Source organism: Crinia signifera, chromosome 6, assembly GCF_055691185.1.
Source record: "Crinia signifera chromosome 6, ASM5569118v1, whole genome shotgun sequence".
Lineage (NCBI taxonomy): Eukaryota > Metazoa > Chordata > Amphibia > Anura > Myobatrachidae > Crinia > Crinia signifera.
Window position 1 is genome coordinate 282114732 of NC_139222.1, and position 6000 is coordinate 282120731.

A 6000-nucleotide genomic window follows, 5' to 3' on the forward strand; every position below is an offset into this window, starting at 1 on the left:
TGGTGTCAGCAAACTTTTTCTTGAAGTCTCCTCCTGATGACGACAATTTTGGTGAAGTTGCTCCTTGGAAATTTGGTACCGCTGTAGGTAGACAAGTGGGTCTCTTTCGGTGGTAAATAGGACAGTGGGTGATGAAAAACGCGTTTCCACCCGACACATTTCGCTGTAGTGATACAGCTTTTTCAAGGTAAAATAACGCGTCAGTGGAACTATAGAGCCACCAGTTCTACCCTCCGGCTACCTCCCTGTTCCGGCTGTCCTCTCTGCATACCATGGGTTCCAGCGAAGGGAAATACACACTGCAAGTGAGGCGAATTACTGATAAAAGGTGGATTTAACCTGTTTACTGGGCAGTATATAAGTAGTAAAGACATTATTATTTAATTTTAAAAAAATCTACATACAAAAAAAAAAAATATATATATATATATATATATATATATATATATATATATATATATATATATATATATATATATATATATAAAAAAAAAAAGATGGTGTGATCCTAATAATGCGCTTAAGAGTCAGCAGCACCTCTATAGAACCTTGCTATTAAAGAAGGAACCAAAGAGAAAAAATGGAGGACAGAATAGAGGTGGACTTCTCTTATTATAAACCAATATCCCCTAAACAGGTTGGTTATTACCAAAAACAAATCAATGCAATGAAAACATAAATTTATTCAGTATTAAAATGCATAAGTTTTTTTCTTCAGCATTTTCATTTTCTCATGGTGGTACAAAAGACTTAGACTGTTCGCAACCCTGGGTTGCAAGGGTTGCGAACTGTCTAAGTCTTTTGTACCACCATGAGAAAATGAAAATGCTGCAGAAAAAACTTATGCATTTTAATGCTGAATAAAAAAAAATATTTGCATTTTTTTTTTTTTTGTAGTTCCACAGTTTAAAATTGAATCTCTCCTGGAAATGTTTGTGGTTTAGGGAAAAACAAAACAATGAAAGCGACGTTCTCTCTGCTTCTGTGTCTAGAATGAAAGGTTTCCTAACCTTGGAGCCACTAATGGCCGGTAGAGGAACACCGCTGCCCCCAACTCAATTATACCAGGAACCCTTCTATAAAGCTTTTAATCTGTCACAGCCGGTATAATGGATCCAAATTTGCCACTGAATTTACATAGGAAATGCATCCGGTGTTGCAGCCAATGGTGTAGCTGCACAGCAATCATTACATTAATCATAAGGTTATTAACATTTGCCTTATTAACATTTGCATTATCACAGACCGCAAAACATGGAAAAATTGGGGCCCTTATGTTTGAACTTGCAAAGTCTGTTGGGCTTTACAATTGGAAACAGTGATAATGCAAACTGGGTAGTAACAAACCAACATAGAGGTAGGAGGGCCCTGCTCGCAAGATTACAATCTAGGGTTATAGGTTATAGAAGGCAGTCCCGATGGGATGCAATTAGATATGAATGCTACTGCAGGTTATGTGGGGGTTCTGGAATATGATAGGCTTGCCTGAAGAGGTGAGTTTTCAGGGAACGCTTGAAAGGTTGGAGGCTGGAGGAGAGTCTTAGGCCAGTATTCAATGCCTCAGATTCGCCGTTTTTTTTCAGTGAATCTGGCAATTCGCTGGGTTAACAGCGAATTTTTTGTTACAAAAAACAATTCGCCATATTCAATGGAGGCAATTCGCCACAAATGAACAGCGAATGTCTGCCGATTCGCCGTAAATGATTCTCCACATTTCGCCTGTGATTTTCAATGGGGTTTTTAGTGGAATTCGCCGACAGTGTATTCAATGCTCAAATGGAGAACTGCTTTCTCCATTGAATTTCGTCATAATTCTCCATTTTGCATTTGTCATCTTTTTATGGAGAATTGTTATGTGTACTTGGAAAATAAATGTTTTCTTTTCTTTTTTTAATGTAAAAAAAAAAAGTTTTCATTTTATTTGAAGGGTCTTGCTTTTTTTGCACATTACAAGCACCTCTTTATTTTATTAGGTAGGGATGCAGGTGCCATCAGCTGACAATGGAAGGCAACATATGCACTCCTGACACTGCAGTGAGGGGGCTGTGTAAGGCAGGCAGAAAGCCTAGCTCCTGCAGCCCCAGCAGACGTCCCACTGGTAAAGGCATGCTGCTACTTTTAGTTCTACCACAGCTGTAGAGAAATAGCCCGCTAACTCTCCCAGGTACCACAGACACCCCGCATCCATTCCTTGTTCCCTGTCAGCTCGGGTCCATACTGAGCCTCCTGAGATGAGAGACCAGGGACATCTGGAAGTCCTGCTGATGTTGTTCCCACTGATATCCTCCCCTCTGTCCTGCCAGCGTGAAACAGCTGCCGCTCTCCCTCCCCTGCCTCGTACAGCCCCAGCAGCAGCAGCGAGAGTAGGAGGGGAGAGAGCCCGGACACAGACAGCCAGGCAGCCGGGCGGAATGAGATAAAATAATAATATAGACACATGTGCAGCCGGGGACTGGAGTCTGCCTGGTCCTGTGCGCACAGGTATCGGGAGCCCATGCAGCGGGGCTGGGGTACAATACCACCCCCCTGCAATAGTTCTCCGGCAGCCTGTTCATTACAGTGCAGACCTCTGTGGAGGGGAAAGGGGGGGCGCCTGGAGGAAGATGACGCTCAGCAGCCTGGGACACCCCCGACACAGCGCCGCTCTGCTCCCCGATCCAGAAGGGCAACAGGCGGGACACTGACCTGCCCCTGCCTCAGCAGCTAGGGAGAGACGGCTCCAGCAGCAGTAGCAGACCTCCAGCAGCCCCAGCGCGATGATAGCAGATGTCAGCGCTGCAGCCGGAGGTCTGCTACTGATGCTGCTGCTGGACGCGTGCTCAGGCTCCCAGCGGCATTAGTGTGATCCCCCGCCGTGACTCCGCTCACGGAAGCAGGGGAGAGCAATTCGCTATGGGGGGTAATTTTCGCTGTCAGGGGCTGAGAGCCCCTGACGCGTTGAATAGAGGGGACGGGCGGCTGCCGGCGAATCTCCCAGCAGGGAGAATCCAAGGCGAAAGGGCAGCGAATCCTACACAGGATTCGCTGCCGCCCACGACCCCCGGCCATTGAATACTGGCCTTAATATATGTGTGTGTGTGTGGGAGGGCATTCCATAGGATGGGAGCAGCTCGATGAAAATCCTGTAATAGCAAATGAATGCATGTAACATGATTTTGAGACAGATTGAATGTGAGGAAAGAAGGACAGTTCAGATGACCCCTAGGCAGCGAGTTTGTGGAGTAGGATTAATTGTTGTGTTCTCAACAGTGATTGATATATCAGGTTGGTAATTACTCTTGGGTGGTGGGAATATAATTAATTCTGTTTTGGAAATGTTGAGTTTGAGGTGGCGAGATGACATCCAAGATGAAATGGCAGAAAGACATTCAGAGACACGGAGCAATACTGAAGGTGACCATTCCGGGGAGTGTACAGATGATACTGAAATCCAAAAGAGTTGATTGGTTTCCCAAGTGAGGAGGTATAGATTAAGAAAAGCAGAGGACCTAAGACTGAGCCTTGTGGTACTCCAACGGACAGTGGTAGTAAGGAGGAGATAGAATTAGAGAAGCGAACACTGAAAGAGCGATTAGGTAGGTAGGAAGAGAACCAAGAAAGGGCTGTGTTCTAAAGACCTAGGGATTGTAGTGTTTGTATGAGAAGAAAGTGGTCGACAGTGTCAAAGGCAGCTGAAAGATGTAGAAGAATAAGAAGTGAGAAATGGCCTTTAGATTTAGCAGTGGCCAGATCATTGACTACTTTAGTCAGTGCTGTCTCGGTGGAGTGTTGAGAGTGAAAGCCTTACTGAAGTGGGTCCAATAAGTTGTAGGAGTTAAGAAAGTGTGTGAGGCGAGTGTAGGCAAGTCTCTAAAGTAGCTTTGAGAGACATGGGAGCTGAGAGATGGAATGGTAGTTAGAGAGACAGTTTGGATCAGAATTGAGTTTTTTTTAGAATGGGGGTAATAAGTGCAGAATGGGGGGTAATAAGTGCAGAATGCGAGTAATAAGTACAGAATAGGGTAATAAGTGCAGAATGGGAATAATAAGTGCTTGCTTGAACAGAGAAGGAAAAATACCAGTAGAGAGAGAGAGAGGTTATAGATTTTAGTTAAGCTTGGGATAAACACAGGAGACAGAGCTGAGGGGAGTTAGTGGAGTAGGAGGATGAGTGTTGAAAGTTATTAAACTGTATTAAAAAGTCTCGTAGGGTTGGTGGCATGAGAAGAGTTGAGAGATTGGAAGTATGTTTGTTCACCAGTGCCCAGAGCATTACGATCGGAGTGGTAGGTAGTGACAAAGTCACTTGGATTTTGAGATTTACGCCACTGACGTTCCAATCTATGTGACAGTTTTTGCAAGTCTTTTGTTAATTTTGAGTGCCACGGTTGGCATCTAAGCCTAGGTGGATTGTGAGGAGTGGCTGGAGCAGCTTCATCAAGGGCTGTTTGTAGATATACACAGTAGTCCCCAAGGTCACCAATTGTTATATACTGGTTTATGGAACAGTAAAATGAACGATCTATTGGTGGAATAAGGGACAAATCTGCATAATTTTAGGAGGTGTAAAACTATAGGGATGCTATAACTGGCCGATAGCAATGTAATATTCGGGGTGTCGCCTATATATATTCTGTGCGGAAAAACGTTGCAAAATGATCTGATAACCCGACATCCACAATATATTATCTCTCTGTCATATAAAGTTCCGTCAGCGTGCGTTCCCCGGAGGGCGGGTCGCTTCTCATTTCTATTTATTTTGCCTCAGTACAATCGCAGAGAAAAGTCTTTATTAAAGTTTCTCCTGTAATTTGATTTACAAAAATGAGAAATCTAAATTGCAATAACTTCATCTCATTGCCGGTAATTCGAGGCGGCGGATTCAGTTCTGTCTGTGCCCAGGGTCGCGGTGTTCAGCAGCGCTCTACGGAACACGGAATATTCCGCTGACTGCAGAGACAAAGGAGACCTAGAAACCACATGGTAAGGCAGTTTGTGTGTGTGTGTGTGTGTGTGTATATAATATCTATCTATCTATCTAATGTGTGTGTGTGTGTGTGTATATATATTTATCTATCTATAATGTATGTGTATGTATTTTATTTGTTTACATATAGTGCAACTTACATGGCACTGCCCACCGCCTCCCTTACCCTCCCCCCGCATACCCATACACAGGGGCGGATTCAACGTGAAAAAGGTCGACATGCGTTTTATTGTGACTTTTTTATTCAACCAACTTCACCATCCCAGTGGGCAACGAGGGGGAATATAATAGGTGCCAAGTGCAGCGAGCCATGCGAGGGGACGTGTATACTAATATGGTGTCCATGTCGACAACATAGACAGCAAAAAAAGTGAAAAACCCATGTTGGCATTTTCCTAATGCATGTTAACCGTTTTCATGTGTTGATCTATATTGACTGTCGACCAATAGTGTCCCGAGACCCTGTTTTGTAACATTGTTTTTTAATATGTGCAGAACACAGTCTAAATGGATGAGGCAGAAACGCGGGTGTTTAGGAAATGCGCGGTGGGCGTCGGTCTCTTGGCTGATGAGCGGCAGGATTCTCCACCACGGCGTATGTGACAATGATAAACCTCTTGCACGCTGGCTGAGGATTATCCCGGTGTTCTCGGCATAATAAATGACCGTGACCTTCCCACTGATTAATAAAAGTCCTCCAACCATAATGAGGAAACCCTGACATAAAATTGTATTAAAATTACGTGTAACACTTTTTATTCTTCGTTAGATCCGTTCTGTGTTAATTGTCAGATTTTACAATTAATGCTCTAGGCAATAATAGTAAACTAGTATTAGTATCTCCCTATGCATAAAATCTTCACCCATAAACAGCATTTTTTGTTTACTTTCCATTCACAAGAGGACTGCAAACCAATCACACAGACTCCCGTGCTGCCCTCACAGTGATGCAAGATAGAGACTGTCCACCTTTCCAAACGTTGCCTTTGTCAGAAGACTGGGCTGAGAAGTGGAACAGAATCACACGCAAGTGG